We start from the raw sequence: 22869 nt of genomic DNA on the forward strand, positions 1-22869 counted from the left end.
TATAGGAAAGTTCAATGGGGTGTTTAAGAGGAAGTATACTATAAACAGAAGACAACAATTCGTCTTCTGTGTCATTAGTTAGTTCATTCAACCAATATAGTTGGTGGTGTTTTCTTCCCTACTTTGCACTCAGAAGCAAGGCGCATGTGGTAACAGGCAGCTATGTAGAAACAGAGCCACAAGAAACTGTAAATGCAGGAACAGAGGCACAAAGAAGACAGTCTCTTTTCTTTAGGTCTCCAAGAATGAGTTGGCGGTTGCCATGTGCAGTCCAGGAGAAAGACACCCCAGGTCCAGAGACAGCATATACAAATGGCACAAAAGAGTGAAGCAATTTTGGGGTTCCAGATTTAGAGAGAAATTCAGAGAGCTTAGGATGCAGGAATTGAGAAGCTCAGGAGGAGAGAATAGGGAACTTGTTTGTGGCTCACAGAAGCCTATGACTTTTATATGACAGATGTGTGACCTTTACACTACAGAGATCCTGTGGAGGTGTGTATACAGCAAATTGATTGTAGCTGGGACTAAATTTATTCAGAATAGCTCTGATGTGGGGAGAAGGGCAGGACCAGGAAACGTAGCTGTCTTTATTTCCTATAAATCTCCATTCTAGCTGATGAGAAAAACAAAGGATAAAACTGTGCCAGTTAAAGATAATTTAGTTTCTTCTCTGCCTCCTCAGTTCTAGGTTTGCCCAGGACGCTGGAGCTTTCCAAGGAGGCAGGAAGACAGGTCTCCAGGGAGCATGCCTTCTTCTGAGTCCTTGCCAACCTTCCCTCAGATGGCTGTGCTGGTGTGCATTGAAGTGTGGCTGTTCCTGGTCTTTGGGGGCACATGCCCCTGATCACCTTATCCCAACCCACTGTACCTGATGTACCTGTGCCCGCAAAGCTCCCACGCACTTCCACTGGGGCAGGTGGGACGTTCTTGGTCCCTTGCAGCCACACTCTGACCCTGGGTAACTGAGAGGACTATCCAGGTCCATCTGCCTACATAACTTCCTCCACCATCCCTGCTGGTAGCAACCCAATGCTGGACAGGGATCTTCTCCAAGAGAACTGCAGTCTCCCCAGGAGTGTCTAGAAAGGCATACACTAATTCCAGCTTTCCCTGATTCTTCAAAACCTATCTGGGTTGTTCTAGAATGTTCCCATCTCAAGAGTTGCAGCCATGACGTAGGAACCTGGACACTCAAATCTCAACTCTTCCACATCTCTTTTCCCCGCCAGATTGCTCTTCCAGTACTGTGGTATGAAATGTGGTGTCAATACGTCAGTGTCAGAAGCTGGCTTCCTTCTTTTTCCCAATAAAATAGAATGGATAGTCATTCATTTAAGTGAATTGTGAGGCACAACTAGCTTTAAAACAAAAATCTATGACTAAATGTATAGCAGGTAAAATTCTACGATGCTATTTGGTCTGGCTGGACAAAGGTTAAGTGTCTAAAGGCCAAATCTATAAAGGGATATTTGAGAATCTAGAAAACCCTTTGATGACTCAACAAAGTCAGCTTTCAAATAAAAAAGTCTCACTGAAGGTGAGAAAAGTTCAGTGATTTAAGACTTCATACTCTCTTAATTACAGAAAATCACTAGGAAGTAGGTAGGCTAGGAAGGGAAGCATTAGGTGTGAGTTGTTAAAGAAGCATGCAAGAGATAATGGGACCCAAATGCTAACACATATATATGGAATCTAAGAAAAACAAATGGTTCTGAAGGGGCAGGACAGGAATAAAGACGCAGATTTAGAGAATGGACTTGAGGACACGGGGAGGGGAAGGGTAAGCTGGGATGAAGTGAGAGAGTGGCATGGACATATATACACTGCCAAATGTAAAATAGATAGCTAGTGGGAAGCAGCCGCATAGCACAGGGAGATCAGCTCCGTGCTTTGTGACCACCTAGAGGGGTGGGATAGGGAGGGTGGGAGGGAGACACAAGAGGGAGGGGATGTGGGGATATATGTATACATATAGCTGATTCACTTTGTTATACAGTAGCAACTAACACAACAATGTAAACAATTATACTCTGATAAAGATGTCAAAAAAAAAAAAAAGACATGCACAGCAGAGTTGAGGACAGAGGCAGAATCTGAATGATACTTAAAAGGCAGAACTGACAGGAATTTGGTGTCCACTTGGATGTGGAAAGGTGGGGTAAAAGAAAGAACTGAGGATTAGTTGAAGGTTTCTAGCATGGACAACCCGGTGGGTAACAATAACACCAGTCTTAATAAGAGATATAGGACTGATGGGTAGGTTGGGGAAACAGAGTAAAACAGGTTTAATTTCAGTCTGGGGTAGTCAAAGCTGGGGCTGTGACACTTAAACTTTGACCGATAAACATAGGTTGTATGAAGGAACAAGAATATCACAGGATGTAAAACAGTCAACACACCAGTGTTGGAAGTTGGCTTCTCTTTGTTCTCCAAGTAAAATAGAATGCAACACCATTCATTTAAGTGATTATAGGGCTACTGTGACAGTAAAACAGCAATCTAGGCCTACAAAAGAAAAGTGGCAAAAAAATGATGCTATGCAGATACTTCCAAAATCCGGAACGTGGACTATTAAATGCAAATTACTTTACCATTTCTATTGCGTCCTAACATTTACTCAAGAAATGCTTCACAGGGAGTTATCAAAAATAAAACTAAATAATAGGCTTATTCATCTTAGCAATTCACCCCAAAGGCCTAAAAACCCAAACCATCATAATTTAAAGCAATTCATGATAACCTGCCAAAAGACTTTGAACAAGAAGCGAAAACCCAAAACTGAAAGTGGGAATGAGTTACACTAGGTAGGAAACCAAAATAAAATTAGCACTAGGTTTTAGTTGGTCTTTTTTTGATATATGGGGCTAATATGACAGGGACTTGAAGCAAAAGAGTTAAGATGAAAGTAGCAATGTCACACAGGGAAAAAAAAACCCAGTATTTCTCTCCTGCCTGACAGTTTAGTCCCATCATTCATTTCATAAGCTCAGGACTCATTAATGAATGAAATGGAGATACCCAAAGGATAGAGTGAAATTCTTCAGCAAAAATTAAATGGAGAAAATGACAAGTTATGGATCCCACATTCTTTCTAGAAGCACATTAGGTTTCCTGGAGCTACACTGGACACAGCTGGCCTTGTAATTTTAAAAAATGCCTTAAGAAAGTCATAGCTTAAAAATCAGGTTTTGAGTTCATGTTTTAATTCTTCTATACTTATCAGAAATAATGAAAGGTTAAATATGTCTATTTTCACAAAATTATGGATCAAGGAATTAAATAGGAGAGGTTTGAATTTGGGCTATAATTGATTCTACTGTCTCTCATAGCTTAAAAGAATGTGGCTCTTTTCAAAGGTAGATAGCTTATAGTTTGTGCCTGAGATAGTCCCGAGAGAAATAAATTAGAATCAACTGAGTCTAAGTAACAACATCAGCCTGCCCTACCCAAGGCAGAGCTCACAGGTGCAACTCACGTTGTGGCCTGATAAGCCAGAAAGACACTGTAGTAGTTTCCTGTGGCTGCCGTAACAAAATGCCACCAACTGGGTAGCTTAAAACAATCGAACTTTATTCTCTCCCAGCGCTGAAGGCCAGAAAGTGTTAGCAGGGTTGCTTCCTCCCGAAGGCTCTGAGGGAATACCCTGTTCATGCCTTGCCTCTAGCTTCTGGAGGCTGCCGGCAATCTTTGGTGTTCCTTGGCTGGTAGACGCATCACTCCAATCTCTGATCCCTCTTCATATTTCCTTTTCTGACTCTTATAAGGACACTCTCATCAAATTTAGAGTCCACTCTGATCCAGGATGATCTCATTTCAATTCTTTTCTTAATTGTCTGCAAATATCCTATTTCTGAGGTTCCAGATGAACATGCATTTTAGGAGAATACTATTCAACCTACTAAAGATGCTTACCAGGAGGAAAAGACAAAACCAAGAGAAGAAAATTGAAAGCCCGCTAGAGACACTATTAACAACTTAGAATCAGCAAATTATCATCACCAAAACATAGAAACAGCAGGACTAAAAGTAGAAGTAGTAGAAGTAGTAGCAGGAGTAGAAGAGGTGTACATTATTACACCACCTAATAATGGGACCCACATGGCTTAAACCCTGATGAAATGATGCAGAGTCATAAGAGATTGGAGGGAATATAACCAATTTAAATGGAACAGATGCACATATTCAGGCAAAGAGGATTTTAAAAAATGTCTCTGGTATAATATAGTCCATTTCTTCATGCTGATAAATAAATTAATATTGAAATTATAATTTAATATTTCATTATTCAATAGACACACACACTATTTTCCTAGGCATTATTAGTGTTTTTAATTTCTAAAACTTTCAATACCTGAATCACTTTGTGTGGGGTCTTCAGACTCCACCAATCAATAGGTATAAGCTGTTAAATATAAAGGAAAATTTCAGAAAAGAAACTTCCCAGATCTAGTCGGAACTTTACTGAAAATTCAATCAGGCTAGACTATCATTCTGTGTATTTAGATTGAGACTTCTACCTACTGGAGGTGGCTATAACTTATAACCTTAACGTCCTTTAGGAGATTCATTCATTCAACAGTTATTCGTTACCAATATTTGTTGAACATTTATTTTCTATTAGACACAGTTCTAGGAAACAGGGATAGGCCAGTGACCAAAATAAACGAACGCCCTGTGCTCAAAGTGTCTATTATCAAAATAGAATAAACCTGTAAACAAATACATGAATCATTTAGGTAGCAGAAAAATGCTATACAGGAAATATGACACGGTAATGAAAGAGAGACTGAAATGTGGGGTGAGGTTTGGGACCTGTAATATTTGAGCTGAGAAGTAAATGATGCAAAGATCTGGAGAGAAAGCATTGCAGACACAAAGCACAAGCACAGGGTCCCAAAGTGGGAGAGAGCTGATGAGCTCTGGGCAGCGAATCCCCACAGAGACGGCCAAAGACCCACAGGTAACTCTGTCTTCAGGTTCACAGAAACCAATCTGCTCAGCTGTGAGAGTGAAACTGGTTTCATAGAGGAGCAGGGTTGTTATCATGAACTCCAAGAGAAAGAAAGGACACACTGGTCCACAGGCTCCCCCGAGACAGAAAAATCAAAACACGGTAATGATTCAAGTCTTCTTCTCTAGCAAGCATTGCTCAAATCCAATACTTGGTGCAAAGACACAAAGCTCCCTGAAAGTAGCTGCTGTTGGGAGTCAGGCTAAGCTTCTATAACAAAGAGTCCCCATATACTAAATTAGACTCTTTCTCATATAACTGTCCAGAGGCAAACATTTCAGGGTAAATGGAAGAGTTCTACCATCCTTAACAACCGCTTTCCATCTTTGGGTGTGAGGTGGCAGCTCCACTGTTCATTACTTCTCAGGAAAAGGAAGTTAAAGAAAGGGAATGGAAAGCAGCTAGCATAACACAGAAATAGAACAAACTTCTCTCACTCCTATCGCATTGTCCAAAAAGTAGTCACATGATCACATCTAGGTGCAAGAAGCTAGAAAATGTAGTTTCTTGCTAGATAGACTTTTGCCAAGTTTAAGTGAATATTGGAGGGCAATCAGAAGTTTCTGACACAAATTAGGAAAAGGTATTTTGTAAAAGAGGTTATAGTCATGACTAGAGGTGGAGATGGAGGTGGGCTGTCCCCAAAGCACTGTCACAGCTCCTAACCAATTGCTGTCCACTTAAGAGATAGAGATGATGCAAATGAGAACAACAGTACATAGTGACCACCGAATGCAGCTTAGGCGGATCACTGAGACATTGCTAGGATGGTCAGCTACCCACGGTGAAGTGGGAGCAGAGGCCTATATGAGCTGAGAAGGAATCTCCAAGCCCAAGTGTAGAAGACAGGAAAGCTGGGTTTCCAAGCATCTGGCCCATGGGTGCTAAGCCAGAGACTAACTGTGACTATTACTTTTATTAATTGCTGTGCCCTTCAGACTGAGAAGAATGTTCTGGGACTATCATTGATATCAATTTAAATTGTTTTATGTCTACATATATACAAATATTCCTCTCTGCGTGAATATATTCAGTTCCTGAGGCTAGATTGCTAGAGTTTGGATATTGGTTTCAGATAAAGAGGGATGCTGAATAAGCCAAATCTATCTGTTCCTGAGTTTTACACAGAAAGGCATCAGATAGCAAGGGATATCTATAATTGTATAACTGGATACCATATTACAAGTCCTACTGCTTCCTTATTTGATAGTGCTTTTTACCATGTAGGATTCTTTACTGGCATACTTTTATTATAGTTCTTATTCTAGTAACTAATATAGTTATAGTTATAGTTCTATTCTAGTAACTAATTCTAGTAACTTTCTCTGGTTAATTTCTATTGCTTCACATAAAATTACCTATTTCCTGTGCATCCATTGCTCTAAACTATCAAGAAAGTATTTGACTCTCTGAAAATTCTTGTGTTTAGACATGTGACTTATGAATTTCCTAAGGATGAGCTACACATCTGTTTTGTCTCTTTATTATTACCATCAGGCACTTATAAAGCAACTACTTTACATTATATATTTACATACATTTTGTGAATCTGTGGCATATTCATTGAAAAAAATATATCTTCCCTTAAGTCATTTGATTAAGTAGAAGAGATTAAAAAAGATATATGGCCAAAAAAAAAAAAAAAAAAAGATATATGGCCAATGGCTCCCTCTCCCACCTCAGCATCTCGCTGGCTGGTGCCAGAAAGTGGCAAGATAGGTGAGGTGAGTAGATAGCGACTGGTTTATATCCAATTTTGCTAAAATGACATACATAATTTTTGCTGGGATCTGATAGTGGTCTTTATAGGGCTTGAATGGGAATTTAATCTAATTTACTATTAAAATACTAAAGAACTGAAATGAATCTCTATATTAGTCTCAAGGTATGACAATGACCCTAACATTGAGATGCAGAGAAAGGAAGCTCTGTCATTGGCTGTGTCAGCCAGCATCTCTTTCCTATATTTTTCTTCTCCAACTTCCCCCTGTACCCATTGGTTCTCCTATCAGGTAAAGCAGGAATTTCTCCAACCCTGGTTCATTCTCAGGTAAGTTACACCTAAATTTCACTATCTAAACCACTTTCACATGCTTGTAGAACTCTGTACCCCACATTTACACTCCTTAAAAATACACAATGAGCACCCATTATGCACCAGGCTATCTTCTAAGCACCAGAGAGGCAGCCATGAAAAGGCAGGCAAGGTGTCTTAGCCCATAGAATTTCCATTTTACTGGTTTTCTTTCTAAATTATCTTTACTACAGAGTTAACCTGGAGTGCTAACCAATAGCTTCCCACATTGATTCTCAAATGTCAGTTGATATATTTCCCCTCCATCACAGGTTCCCATTTTGATAGCAGGACCTGCATGTTTGAGCTCCCAAGCCAAGTCCCATAGTTCATAAGATAATCCCCTAGCTTTCAGCTGCAGTCGAAGGTTCGACTCTAATAAATCTATTTTCCAGTTCTTTCCCATGGCTTGAATCACATCCAACTCTTGCCAGTTTCCTGAGTTAACATTTTGTTAACTCCAAATAGTCCAAAGTTTGGAGGAGAGTATCCAGCAACTGTTGGCCCATCTAGTCTTTGAACATCACATATCTAGGTCCTTACTTTTATACATAAATCACCAGTGGAGACCCACTGATACCTCAAATAAGACTTGTGAAAGCTGACTATTTTCCTGACCATCCATAGAGATTGCTAAGCCCTCATGGTCTCTATGCCTTCCCTATTTGACTGAACATCCTCTTTCATTTCCCACATTTGGGACAAACATCTCTCTCCTCATCCTACTGTCTGTTGTTAATCCATTCATATCTGTGTTATCAAAAAGAAAATTGTGTGGGCTTCCCTGGTGGCGCAGTGGTTGAGAGTCCGCCTGACGATGCAGGAGACACGGGTTCGTGCCCCGGTCCGGGAAGATCCCACATGCCGCGGAGCGGCTGGGTGCGTGAGCCATGGCCGCTGAGCCTGCGTGTCCGGAGCCTGTGCTCCGCAACTGGAGAGGCCACAGCAGTGAGAGGCCCGTGTACCACCAAAAAAAAAAAAAAAAAGAAAACTGTGGGTAAAACTATAGCAAAAGAAACTCCTGCATCTGTCTCCCCATCCCTTCAAAGACATATACTACACTCTATTTGTAAATTGTCATCCCAGGTTTGTCACTGAACAATGGGATGCAAATCTATTCAATTACGACTGATAAACACCCTAGGTTTCTTTGGACCTTGGCTTTGTTGTGACATCAATCCTTCTCAAAATGCCCTACTCACGTCCATTCTCTAGTAGGTCTGTGTCTTTATTCAAACGTAAAATAGACAGCTAGTGGGAAGCAGCCGCATGGCACAGGGAGATCAGTTCGGTGCTTTGTGACCACCTAGAGGGGTGGGATAGGGAGAGTGGGAGGGAGGGAGATGCAAGAGGGAAGAGATATGGGAACATATGTATATGTATAGCTGATTCACTTTGTTATAAAGCAGAAACTAACACACCACTGTAAAGCAATTATACTCCAATAAAGATGTTAAAAAAAAAATGCCCTACTCAAAATGAATGTGCTGCTACATTGGTTCACAGGCAATTAAAAGGAGCAGCTGGTGACCAGCTAGCATTTTATTCAAATCCAACATGTTGGAAGAAGACCACATACCAAAAAAGCTAACCTTAAAGTGAAATATCTTAATTTAAATTGTATTCTCCCTCACTCTCCATTTTCCTCTGTAAGTGCACTGCTAACTGATGCTATAACTTATTTCAGCTCCTTCCTTAGTAAAGTGTAACATATCCATCATGTTGAAACTCTTAAGTTACAGGCAGTTTACTCACATTAGATCTCATTAGCAATTACACTAGTGTTCAAAATACATTACCTCATTTGTCTCATAGCCCATACAGTTTTTTACATAATGAATTAGACAAATTAGTCTCACATGACAGAAGGAAATCTTAAATAACACTGTCCTTACTTTAAGACAAGCTTGACTGAAGCCCAATGAAAGAAACTGTAAAATTAATTTTATAGTTTTATAAAATGGATAGCAAAAGGAATTAAATAATCAAACTTCAGGCTATATGTTTGTGTTGGGATTAGGCATCAGAGGGAAGAAAAGTAGCCAAAGAAAGGACAACGCCTCACTCAGTTTGTTTTCTGCAAGACATAAATTCATTATTTGCATAGCTAAGGGCCATGTTTAAAAGTCCAAACTAACTTGCTTGTAGACTTTTCAATTGAGACCGTTATTGTCCTTTGGGAAAAACCTTGCTGACTGTAATCAGCCAAGAAATTACAGCTACTGCAGTGATCAATTGCTAGAGATTTTTGAAAGCACAAAACCAGCCCTCTATCCACATGTTTATTTCACCTAAACAAGTCATTTCTTGGTGTCCCTTACACTCCCTTCAAATAGCTCTTTCCAACATTGAATCCAATTTCCTATCTGCCATTAGAATCTCTTTCTTCAACCTTCAGACAGACTCAAAAAACACACAGGATTGATAGGTGTTACCCAATCAAGGGTACATTTTAACCTGAGGAGGCAAATCCTAAAGACACTCCCAGAACTCCATCCACGTACCGAGTTACCCTATAACAAGACTATGCCTTGTTACTATCAGTATAGTAATTATCTGTCCTCTTTGCAGATCATAATTACTCTCCTCATTGTTTGATCAAAGACTGTCACGCAATGAAATGACCATGGGCTGGTTAACTAGTTGGAAGTGCCCCCAGTCCTCCATTTACGGACATAAGAAATTGTGTCACCTAAGGAGTCAACAGAAGATACAAACCTGGGAGCAAATCGGTTCCCAAAGATATGCTCAGGAACCTAGAGGCAAAATTTGACCCAATCATTCCTCTTTAATCAAGGTGACTCTTAATGTGACTTTTCTAATGTGATAGTAGTTAAAGATAATTTAGCACTGAAGGGGGAAGTGAAATAAGGATTCTGGGTCTATAGGGAAAGAGGTTTTCAAAGAACTCTCACACTATGAGAAGGAATTTTCCTTTTCCTTCTAAACAAGTATCCTTTTCAAAGGAAGCATACTTTTGAGAAAATAAATAACCAAGACAGTAGAATTAGTCTTTTGAACATGCCTGATCAGAAAGCTCATTTTCCTCCCATTTTCTTCTGCTTTTACAAAAATATTTCACATACAAAAAGTTATCTACCAGACGTCACTAACATATGTGACTTACGTTCAAATTACATCTTTTAAACTGGCATCGTTTTTTTAAAAATTAGGCTTTTGAAAATGCTTATCGCATTTATCGCTGGCAGTTTGGAAAACAGTGGCTCCAGTATTCATTATTCAGAGCTGGACTCAGAGAGTCAAGAACTTGCTAAGTTAACTTTTCTTTTTCTCAACTCCTAGAGTTCCACAAAAGTCTCATTATACATGGTGGGCAATTCAGGGAATCATGTACTGCTGAGTTAGGACAAAACAGAAATGTTAATTCAGAAGTTGCATCCTTAAGAGACTTTCAATGTTGGCTTAAAAGCTTAAAAATGACTCAATTTTACCAAATGAAAAATGCAGTATAGGACATACTACATAGGTGGTTGGAAACTCATTTCAATTAGTCTTTACTAATGAATCCCTGATATTTAGCCCTCTGCTAGTCACATTTGAAGATCTCTAGAATTACATGAAAGAGCCCCTCTCTCAAAGACTTTGCATTCTACATAGGGAAGCATTTATGCATGCAAAACAAATCAAAATTATATCACAAATTAGAACCGAAGGTGACAACTGACACTATTAGGGAGGGAAAAGATCAAACTGAAACAAAGAAGATGGAAAGATGGCACTGAGTATCCTTAATGCTGGGAAGGATTTGGCTATTTGGATATGGTTCAAGGATCCCATATGTTCTCTCAAGAGAATTTTTAACTTTGCCTAATTGATCTCCAAGCAGAACTCAGTCTGTCTCATGTTTAAGAGCCTCCCTGGCAAAAGAGGCCCATGGCTCCCGTCCGCCCTCAATAAGCAACTCACTCTATGTGGCCCAGAGTCACACAATGAGGTTCTCCTGAAGAAGCAGGCGGGGGCTGCTTTCTGCTAGCCAGGCTCCAATCATCATTAAAAACAGTAGATCTGCAGTATCCTGAATATTTATCTTTTTTTCTAATATTTACCCCAGGATTATTGTTTTTAATTGTAAAGTCCCATTGGCTTCCTTGCTTTCTTGGGTGACAATCAAAAGCACATCCAGGCAGACAAGTGCCTAATGATTGCTTAAATTCATGGCCTCCCTGTGCAGTTTCTCAGCATCACCTTGTATGCTTGGACAGCATAGGCCAGAAAATTCATTTAAAGTTCTCTGATGTACTAAGATGCTGACCCTACAAGTACCCTCTCCTGTCATTTCCAAGCCCACTGGATGTGCAGTGATAGATCTATGTCATTTGGTTTCAGCATCATGAGTCGAGGCCTCCACAAAGACCACTTCTTCAATCTTTCCTGGGATTTAATCATTCAATTCTATAGTCCAATGTGTAGCCCATACCCAGGGAGAGCCTGATCCTCTATCCTAACCTAGAAAAAAATAACTGCAATAATATATTGGGTACTTATTGCATGCTCATTATTTGCCCATCACTGCACCATGAAATGTATGTGTAATAGCTCATTTAATCCATAAAATCATGCTGCAAAATCACACTTATATCTCTGTTTTATGGATAGGAACCTAGGCTCAAAGAGTTTAACTGACTTACCCAAGGCCACTTAAAGTAGCTGCACCGCATTTCTAATTCATTTCTGATGCTGGAGCCAGCATAACTGTAGGGCATTGTTTAGGGATGAAAACCAAATTTCACTTCTTCTTTCTCTTGCAGAAGAGTGCTTGCCAATTTTCTGTCTATCAGGGAGCTCCATAAAACATTTAAGGGAGGATGTTGTTTTTGCTCTATATTCTCTGAAGACTATGGAAAGCCCTTCAAAATCTTAAAATTTTAAACTGAAAGAGACGTTAAACATTAACTAGCCCCAAACCCATTGTTTTAAAAAATGTCCTTAGCATCAAGAAGTTGCTTATCAGGGACTTCCCTGGTGGCGCAGTGGTTAAGAATCCACCTGTCAATGCAGGGGACACAGGTTCAAGCCCTGGTCCAGGAAGATCCCACATGCCGTGGAGCAACTAAGCCCGTGCGCCACAACGACTGAGCCTGCAATCTAGAGCCTGCGAGCCACAACTACTGATCCCTCGAGCCACAACTACTGAAGCCTGCGTGCCTAAAGCCCATGCTCTGCAACAAGAGAAGCCACCACAATGAGAAGTCCACACGCCACAACGAAGAGTAGCCCCTGCTCGCCACAACTAGAGAAAGCCCGTGTGCAGCAACAAAGACCCAACGCAGCCAAAATTAAATAAATAAATGAATTTTTAAAAAAGTTGCTTATCAGCAGAGCCAGATTAGAAGCTATAATTTCAAATCTAAGTGGTATTTTTTTCTTATTACCTCACACAGCTGTCACATTACTTTAAACACTTTTCTTCCTGAAATGCTTAGAATAGTGAAGATGTTACAAGCTATTGTAACAAATAAATTCCAAAATTTCATGAGCTCAGCATAGTCATCATTCATCTAATGGTCCGGAGTAGGTGTGTCTGGATAGCAAGTAGCCTTTCTCTGCAGGGTGAATGAGGAACCAAGGCTTCTGTAGATCTATCTCAGGGTTTCCCTGCTTGTAGCTAGTGGAGGATATGAGATGGACAAGACATTCTCGCGTCAAAATAGAAGTGACAGAAACTAGTCACGTGGCTGCACCTGGATGCAAAAGGGTGTGGGAAATATATTCCCTGTAGGGCATCTGCATCTGTAGGGCACCGGAAAAAACACAACTCCCTGGAAGGGAGACCAAACATTTTTGAGGGACGGTTAATTATCTCTGCCACATTTTTTCTGCTACATATCTTCTAAATAACAAACTCCAGTTTCAAATGTCTATTGGTGAGCTGAATTTAGAAGACTTCTAAGCCATCCCAAACTTCAAAACATGAGTAGAGTAGATTATTTTTCCCCAACGTTTTGCTCCCTCCCTTAAAAGATTCATACAACCCTGCCCTTTGCCATGAGTCTATGAACTGTCTTCCACTATGGGCAGAGAGCACTTCCCAATCCATTTACGCTGGCTGTGAGAAGATGATTTGCTTTGGCCAGGGAATGTAGGAGAAAGTGATAGGTGCCAGTTCTGTGTAAGGCGTTGAACATAATTTATCTGTTCATCCTCTTGTTTCTTTGCCATCCACCATGAGAAGTACAGGCTACAAGTTGTCACTCTTCCCAGAACAAGTACTTATGAGGAGTTGACTGGAATCCAACCTGCAGTCTGAAACCAACCCCAGCTGATTTCACCCAAACTCTACAAAATCTGGAGCAAGAAAAATAAGTGCTTGTCTTGTAAGCCATGAAGGTTTGGGACCTTGTTTGTTAGGTAGCATTATCTCAGCAATAGTTGACTAATACAATGAGATTTGATCACTCTATGAGTATAGGTAATTAACAGCTGGTCTTCTAGGAGGAAATCTGTGGGCAAAATGACCAGCTTGGATTTTAAGGAAACCAAAGATTTTGACCAAAAGAAAACAAAAGAAAGAAAAGAAAAAGATGTTTCCATTGATGTGCCTAGGAGAATTTCATTCTTTTTAAGAGTTCTAGGAAAAGTATTTCATTGCCTTTTATTATTAGGGGGGAGTAGTTTCTCTCCAGGAACAAGCCCAAGAACCATGTAGAAAAGGTGGAAACACAAATTGCAGAGTTCACTTTTTAGGCCAAAGTGGCACACAGACATTTCTCAGGGCAGTGGGGAGGACAACTATGGGGAAATGAAACTTCCCAGGACTCCTCTGTGTTCCTGTAAAAATTCCTAACCTCTTGAGCCACGGAAATGTATAAGCTATAAAAATAGAGAATTTTTGCTCTCACTTCTCATAGAAACATTTTTGCATACATAATAGTTAGATCTGTAGCCATATGTTTACCTAATTCATCTGATTCAAAGAATAATAAAATTTCTTTTGTCTCCCCCAAAGCCAATAAGTTACATCCCAGGATAGGCATCTAGGTTCCAAGTGAAGATGACAGGGGGATTGCACGTCAAAAGAGGGAGGTTAGAACTTGAAGACATCTCTAGGTTGGAGACCTGTGGGGCTATCTGGCTCCTGGAGAGATTTTTATTAGCATATCAAAAGGCTGGAGGTAGGGCTCAGGCCCATTATGCATCCAAGGAAATCCTTCTAGGAGGGGAGGGGACAGCTGCCTCCTTATCCTTCAGTCCTCACCTATGGAGTGTCTGGATACCCACATAAGACATTTGACCTGGTTTTCATCATTGTGCCCCAAGGATAAGGCCTGAGAGCAGAGGGGCTATTTACTGTGAGGTTATTCATAAGAAATCTGTTTCTGATCCATAGCATTTCTTGTGAACATTCAGGATAAAATTAATACAGATGAATATTAAAACCAAATGACAACTAAACCAAAGGTAGAAATAAATGACCTTTGTCAGTTTTATAAATGTTCATTTCTGTAAAGTGCTAACTTTGGCTTTATTCTCAGGGCAACTAATGCTATTTAAGCACCTTATTTTTGCCTGCAGAGTCTTGAAGAGGAGACAAGGAGACTGGGCATGAACTGAATCTCATATCACAACAGCCAGCAAGAAACTGAAGTGTCCTGCCAGCAACCAGTGCATGAGCTTAGAAGTAGATCATTCAGCCCCGATCAAGTCTTCAGATGACTACCGCCCTGGCCAACAGCTTGGCTGCAACTTTGGAGAGATCCTGAGCCAAACCCACCCAGCTAAGCCACTCCTGGACTACTAAACCTCAAAAACTGTGAAGTAATACTCACTTGTTTTTAATTGCTAAGTTTGGGAGTAATTTGTTTTGCAGACTGGATAACTCATATACACATGTAAACTATTTTTGTGGTGTATGTGACACATCACAAAGCTGACTGCGTTAGCTTTCTACTAGTTAATAATGACGATGAGACTTATCTCCCAATCAGGATGCTTTTTCCCCTGCACCCTCTCCCTTCTCCACCCCACACACCACCTCAGAAATCCCTGAAAGCAAGGAGAGAGTATATCAGAGGCAATATTTGAAAAGATAATGACTCCGAATATTCTAAACTAACAAGAGATCACACCATGGACCCAAGAAGCCCAAGAAATTCCAAGCAGGATTGGATAAATAAAAATAGTACTCATGCCTATATACATCACAATGAAACTCCAGAAGGCTATAGCCAAACAGAAGTTCCTAGAAGCATCCAGAGAAGAAAATCATCTTCCAATATGTGATTACTTAATTGCTGGTTTGTTCTGTAGCAACAATGGAAGCCATAAGAGAATGGATTGATATAAGTCTTCTGTCCACCCAGAATCTATACCAGTTGAAAATATCTTTCAAGAATAAAAGCAAATTAAAAATATTTTCAAACAAACAAAATACTGTAAGAGCAAACTATCAATACATTTCAACTAAAGGGAATTCCAATGGGTGTACTTCAGGTACAAGGAAATTGAGCTCAGATGTAGGTTTTGAGAAACAAGAAGGAATGAAAAGCAAAATAAGTTGTAATATTTAGGAAACTCTTTAAAAACTGAGTGTTAAAAAATGTGGTCTAGGGCTTCCCTGGTGGCGCAGTTGTTGAGAGTCAGCCTGCCGATGAAGGGGACGCGGGTTCGTGCCCCGGTCCGGGAAGATCCCGCATGCCGCGGAGCGGCTGGGCCCGTGAGCCATGGCCGCTGAGCCTGCGCGTACGGAGCCTGTGCATCCAGAGCCTGTGCTCCGCAACGGGAGAGGCCATAGCAGTGAGAGGCCCGCGTACCACAAAAAAAAAAAAAAAAAAAAAAAAGTACTCTATGTACAAAAGAGATAGAATTAAAATATGCAACAATTATATTTAAGTTGGGAGGAGATAAATGGAATTGAAGTATTTGAAGTTGTTTTGTTTTATCTACAATTAAATTTAGACATCGGGAAGTTAAGGAGGCATATGTTAATTTCCAGAGTCCTCACTAAAAGAAGAGAAACAGTGCATACATTCTGAAACATTATGGGAAGAGATGGAAAGATAAAAAATAATTTTGAAAGAAGACAAAACTAAATATTCAACAAGTATGATAAATGGAGAGTACAAAATAAAATGTTGGATTTAAACCCCTATATATAAGCTGTTATACAAATTACAAACACAATAAGTGCTCTACTTAAAAGACTATGATTTTCAGACTGGGAAAAAAAAAAACAAAACTGCAGTCCAACTACGTGCTCTTTAGAGTAGACAAATCTAAGACATAAAATCCAGGAAGCTTGAAAGTAAAAAGATGGAAAAAGCTATAGAACATAAACACCATTCCAAAATAAAACTGGTATAGCTATGTTAATATTAAAAATAGCCATTAAGGCAAAAGACTTTATTAGAGATAGAGAGGGCCAATTCATATGGATAAAAAGAATTTATTCACTCAGATATGTAACAACTTTTATTTTGTGTGCACCTAACATATATTTATGAAAATATATAAAGTAAAAGAAAGAATTTTAAAGAGAAATAGGCAAATCCACATTCATGATGGCAGATTTTAATATTTCTCTTTCAGTAACAGGTAGAATAGAAAAAAAACCTTAACCTAATGGGTATATTTAGAACACTGCACTTAACAACTGCATTGTGCACATCCTTTTTAAGCACACATGGAACATTTACAAAAGGTTAGCATAACCTGGCTCTTAAGTCTCAACAGCTTTCAAAGGATCGAAATAATAACATAGTATGTTCTCTAACCAAAGTGGAATTACTCTAAAATAAAAAACAAAGACCTATATATGTGAAAATATGTTGAAATAAACAAACTTCTAAGTATTCCATAGGTCAAAGAAGAAATCATGAAGGAATTTATGATTTTAAATCTGAAGTATTTTAAACTGAATGATAACACATTAATATTACATATCAAACTTGTGGTGATGCAGTTAAAGCAGTACTTAGGGAACAATTGTTGACTACACATGTTTATTAGTTTTAAAAAATTTCAAAATTAGTGAAGTAAACATCTATATAAAGAGTTAAGAGAAATCCAAGAGAAGTAAAATTAAGTTGATAAAGAATAAAGATAATATAAAAAATTAATAAAATAGACAAACAAACATATAATAGATAGGAAAAAAAGATCTAAAAGTAGGTTCTCTGAAAACATTAAAGAAAGCACAAATAATCATTACTAGGAATGAAAAAGAAGACACCACTTTCCTGCAAATTTCCTTTTAAAAGAACCTATTATGTATAACTTAATGCCAATAGATTTGAAAATTTAAGTGAAATGGATGACTATTTAGAAAAAATAATTTTGCAAAATAGACTTAAAAAATAGAAAATATCAGTTGCTATATAATTATTAAAAACATTGAATCAATACTCAAAAATCTTTCTACAAAGAAAACTCCAGGCCAAGATTACCTCTCTGGCAATTTCTACCACACATTCAAAAAGCAATACTACCCAAACTCATCCAGAAAGAAACTTGGGGGCATGGGATAAAACAGTCTCCCAACTCATTTAATGAGCCCAGCATAACAAAATCTGCACGGACAATACAAGAAAGAAATGTACAGGCCAAACTCACTTACGAACATAGACCTAAAACTCCTAACTACAATGGTAGCAAATGAAATCCAACCTATTAAAATAGACAATGCATTGTGACTAAGCCAGATTTATTCAAGGAATTTAACTTTGATTTAACAGTTGAAAACCAATCAAAGTAAATCATCACATTAACAGATAAAAGGTGGTGGGGGGACTCATAGTGTGACCATCTCAATAGGGGCAGAAAAAATAATTTGATAAAATAAAAATTTTAAATACTTACAATTAGATTTTTAAAAATCAAGTGACTAGGAATCAATCTAACACAGATAGGAGAATCTCTGAGAAAAAAAAATAGACACAACTTTATTGAGAGATATTAAAGAAGACCTAAATGTTTCAGAAAATAAATCATCTTTAGGGATGAGGAAAAAATCAATATTATAAAAATGACCATTGTCCCCAAACTGATCCTTAGAGTCAATGTAATCCCAATTAAAAACTCAGTCCTTTTTTAAATTTTTTTGCAGAAAAGGAAAAATGATTATTAAAATTAATATCCAAAAAAGGGGAAGAAGAGCCAAGACAACAACTGAATAAGAAAACAAACTTTAAAAACTTATTCAATTAGATATCAAAATTCATTATAAAGTGCAACATTGGTACAAATAGAGAAAAACAGGCAAATGAAACAAGATAAAAAGTCCAAGAGGCATATTAGTGGTGAGCAATGTGGATAGAACAGACTCTTAAACAAATGGCACTGGAAAAATTTGATGTTCATATGGGAAAAAATTAAGTTAGACCATGAAGTCAGACCATACACACAAATCAATTCCAGGGGGATTAAACTTTTAAACTTTAAATGAAGGACTATTAAGCTTTTATATGATAATAGAGGAGAATATCTGCATGACTTCAGGGTAGGGAAAAATTACCTAAGCAAGTCACAGAAAGCACTACCCAAAAGGACAAAACTGGCAAATTTACTACGTTAAACTAGAACTTCTGCTCATCAGAAGACGTCACAAAGAGAATGAATAGGTAATACAGAGAGAAGGAAGAAAACACATACAACAGAAGACTCACAATTTAAACATACACACACACTATTTTGAAATGGGCAAAAAACTAAAAAAGGCATTTTTTAAAAAGGAGATCCAAATGGTTAATAAATGTACAAAAAGGAGCTTGGCTTCACTGGTAGCCTGCGAAACACAAACTGAAACTCTGGCTCCTGTACGAAAATGTTAATAGTAGCATTGTTCTTAGGAGCCCCAAATTGAAAATACCTGAATATACACTAGCAATAGAGTGGGTAAATAATGATGGCACACTGAAATGCAATATTAGGAACTACTCTAAAACAGTAAAAATGAATAAACTCTGCCTACGCACAACATGGATGGATCTCATAAACACAGTACTGAGTAAAGAAGGAAGACACAGCAAGATTCAGACTCAATGATTTAACTCAATAAAGTTTTAAAAATACATAAATGTAAACTACATTTATTTTATGCATGCATCCATACTTCAGTTTACTTTCATGCATAAGTACATACATGACAAAAATAAAAAGAAACACAGAAGTGATTATCACACAATTCAGAGTGAAGACTCATTACATTTAGGGGAGGGAAAGAGGGTTCTAATAATAAAGGAATGCACAGAGGATATTTCTGGTCTTGGCAGTGTTATATTTCTTGACCTTGGCCATGGAAACATGCATGTTCCATTTCTATTATTTATTAAACTATTTACAAGAAAACATTTTTTAAACTTAAGTGAAAAAGACTGTCCTATACTTATTTTTTTTTTCCTCTGGTGGGTCAGTCCTAAAAGCTATGCTATTATTCTTCAGAATCTCCACTCAGGATGGCCATATATGTAATACATAACAAGCCAGTAGATTTCTTACAGAGGCGAGAAGGAGATTAAAGTAACCATTGTATCAACAGATTCATCCAGGCACTAAAAATGTATTTGTAAAAACCCATATACTCTTTGGATAAGTAATCATGATTCTGCAGCATTTTAAGTCTCCTCCGAGGTAGTTCAGTGATGTGGAACTGAATCATTAGCCAGTCTTTCAATGTGTAACTTCCCTTACCTGTGAAGAGAGGCAGAAAATGAAGTGTCTGGAGTAAAACAGAAAATTCTCGTTAGCTGAATGCTGAGAGAATGGCACAAATGGCTATTTCTGAGATTCAAATATCTCTCAAAGGAGTTCTGAGGGATGTGGCAGTCCCTACTTCTCACAAGGTTGATAACTATTACCTGGAGATCTTTAAGAAGTACAGCTGGTGAGCAATGGGACATAGAAGTGTAAAGAGGCACAGAGATCATTCTAAGAACAAATATGCTTAAGGAAGTCCCTCTCCTGCCCTTGTTTAAAACCGTCTTTTCATCACACTTCTCCCTACCTTTTCCATTAACATATACTGATCTCTCACTAAAAACTGACCTTTCTTTCATCTGGCCTTTGGGCAGGCAAAATGATGATGAAGAACTGAGGAAGCGAGTGCTGCCAAGGGGCATTGACCAAAGATTTCTGATTCCAGCAAAGATGGAGTAACAGGGACCACATATACCCACCAAATTAAATAACTACAAAACAGGACAAAATGTGTGAAACAATGATTTCACAAAGCAGTCTATAGGGAGCACAAGACTGTGATCCCCAAGGGAAGGGAAACAAATAAGGTGAGCCCTGCTATGGTCCCAGCTTACTGCCTAGAGAGCATCCAGGCCACAGGGCAGAGAGAAAGACTAAAAAGTTCAGCTGTACATTGAATTAAGGAGGAAGAGATTACAGTTTGGAAAGGCCACAGCAGCTAGAATGTGCAGGACAAAGTAGGTGGGAGGAGGGAGCTGGGCAGAGAGAAGGCTCTGGGGGCTGCATCAGGGTGTCTCTGAGTCTTTGGCTGAGCCCTGCTCGGCACATGCAAGAGAAAACCCACCAGAACAGAGTTGTTAAACAATATGTAGAACTTGCACAGAGAGAGGCAGGAATAGTTTTTGTTCTCACCTACCAGAGTGATAAGTCATGGGGCAGTGGTTGGAATGCTCAGAAAGGATTACCTTAGCAATGGGGCTAAATTAGCACCAGATCAAAGGCAGGCAGCTCAGGATCTGCTATGTAAAAGCTTAAAAGGAAGCCAAAATGATCCTACTGAGTCCATATAACTTATCTGCACAGCAGAATAAACACCATCACTGTTTAACAGCTAATAGTGTAAAATTCACAATGGATGTCATCCAATCAATATTCACAATATCTGGCACTCAAAGAATAGTAATACTCTTTACATATTACCATACATGCAAAGATGCAATAAAATATGATCCATAATGAGAAAAATAATCAATCAGTAGAAACAGACACAGAAATCACAGAGGTGACAAAACTAGCAGACAGAGATGTCAAAACAACTGTTATAAACACATTCCAAAAGTTAAAGATGCCAGAGGAAAACATGAATATGATGAGGAGACAAACAGAAGATGTTTAAAAAGGCACAAATAAAATTCCTAAAGATGGAAAATACAGTATCTGACATTAAAAACACATTGAATATAATTAAAAGCAGATTAGATACTGTAGAAAATATCAATGAGCTTGAAAGCATAGCAATGGAAACTCATTAAAAATATGAAAAGAAAAAAATAGTTTAAAAAATGAACACAACATCAGAGACCTGTGAGAAAATATCGAGCAGTCTAAAGCATGAAACTGAAGTCACAGAGGGAAGCAGAAAAATACTTGAAGAAATAATGACTGAAAATTCCTTGAATTTGATGAAATCTCTAAACCCATTGATCTAAGAACCTTAACAAATCACAAGCAGAGTCAATCTAAGGATTTATTTGGAAAACAAAATAAAGAAAGGTGAATGTTTGTATAATATGGGGCTAAGAAATAGATTTTTTTAAATATGCAAAAGATGAGTTATGAAGGGGAAACATCAGATTTGCCTCTGCATATAACAAAACAATACCGCAATGTCTACATGATCAAATGTTCCCAAAAGACAACAAGATTAATAAACGGCAAAGATTAATTCTAATCACAGAGAGAAAATATCTTTAATAAGTAAAGTGTTTGTCTTAAATTACTTTTTACAGAATCATATCTTGAGACCAAAATGTATGTGAAAGTGATTTATTAGTAAGTGTTCCCGGGGGAAAAAATGGCAGAGGGATAGGGAAGGAAAGGAAGCCAGGCAAGGTTACCTGCAGAGGGTAACCTGGGCTCATTCATGCTGGGGACTCTGACCACGGTGCAGGTCATTCTATAGAGTTGTCCCCCTCAGGGTTTGAGGAAGCTGCAGTATTTGTATCCCTACCCTGGCCAGTCAGCCATAGGTTAATGACACTATCTCCTTCCCCCTCACACATACCCATCCCTCCGAGCACACAAGCAAAGCTACTTCCAGAAGCCTGGATACAGTCCATCTGCAAAGACGCACACGCTCTGGTTGTCAGCGGTAAAAACATACTCAGAGCCGGTGTCCACGAAAATGACACACGAGGAAGAGAAATCTAAGGGTACACTGGTGGGGCACCAGTGTCTTCTGCTATGGTGCTCTTTAAGTTAAACGAAAAAAACAGTATGCTTTTAGATAAACAAGTAATTCACAAAAACAAGTAGAAATAATCAATGAACCTAACAAAATATGCTGATCCTCACAAGTAATCAAAGAAATACAATTAAAAGACTAAGGAAATAGCACATTACATTGATCCAACTGGCAACATTTTAAACGACTGTTAATCCTCTGGGGGAAAAGATATACTTGTTGAATACTAGTAGAAATATGGGTTGAGCAGGTAATACAGAAACACACCTTAAATGATGTATTCCATTAACCCGGAATTTCCATGTCTGCGATCCTGTCCTAAAAACTAATTGCACGTGCGGACAAAGATGCATGCAAAGGTATGTGGAGAAATATATTATTTATAATAAGAAAAAGTTGAGAAGAACCTGAATTTCTCAATTTAGAATTTGTTTTTAAAAATTAAAATGCATCCATATAATAGACAATTCATGCAGCCATTAAAATGATGGTATCGATTTGCATTTGTTAAAAAAACGGCATTAACCATCCTCTCTTATACAAACACACAAGCACAAGCACACACACATTCACCCTGAATTGCTTCTAGAAATGCTTCTGGCTCCACTACATTGTGTCTTGTCTTGAAACATACTCTCAGCAGTTCCCAAAGTGACTCTCCATCTTTGA

General features: G+C 38.5%; 1 long non-coding RNA gene across 1 annotated transcript in view; it reads right to left on the reverse strand.

The window, feature by feature from the left end:
* Positions 1-19667: 19667 nt before the first annotated feature.
* Positions 19668-22869, reverse strand: part of LOC132437383 (uncharacterized) — a 66410-nt gene continuing 63208 nt past the window's right edge. The window contains exon 3 of the long non-coding RNA XR_009522020.1: positions 19668-19730. This is a non-coding gene — a long non-coding RNA (uncharacterized lncRNA). The remainder of the gene's footprint in view (positions 19731-22869) is intronic.

The sequence above is a fragment of the Delphinus delphis genome, chromosome 14 (assembly GCF_949987515.2).
Source record: "Delphinus delphis chromosome 14, mDelDel1.2, whole genome shotgun sequence".
Lineage (NCBI taxonomy): Eukaryota > Metazoa > Chordata > Mammalia > Artiodactyla > Delphinidae > Delphinus > Delphinus delphis.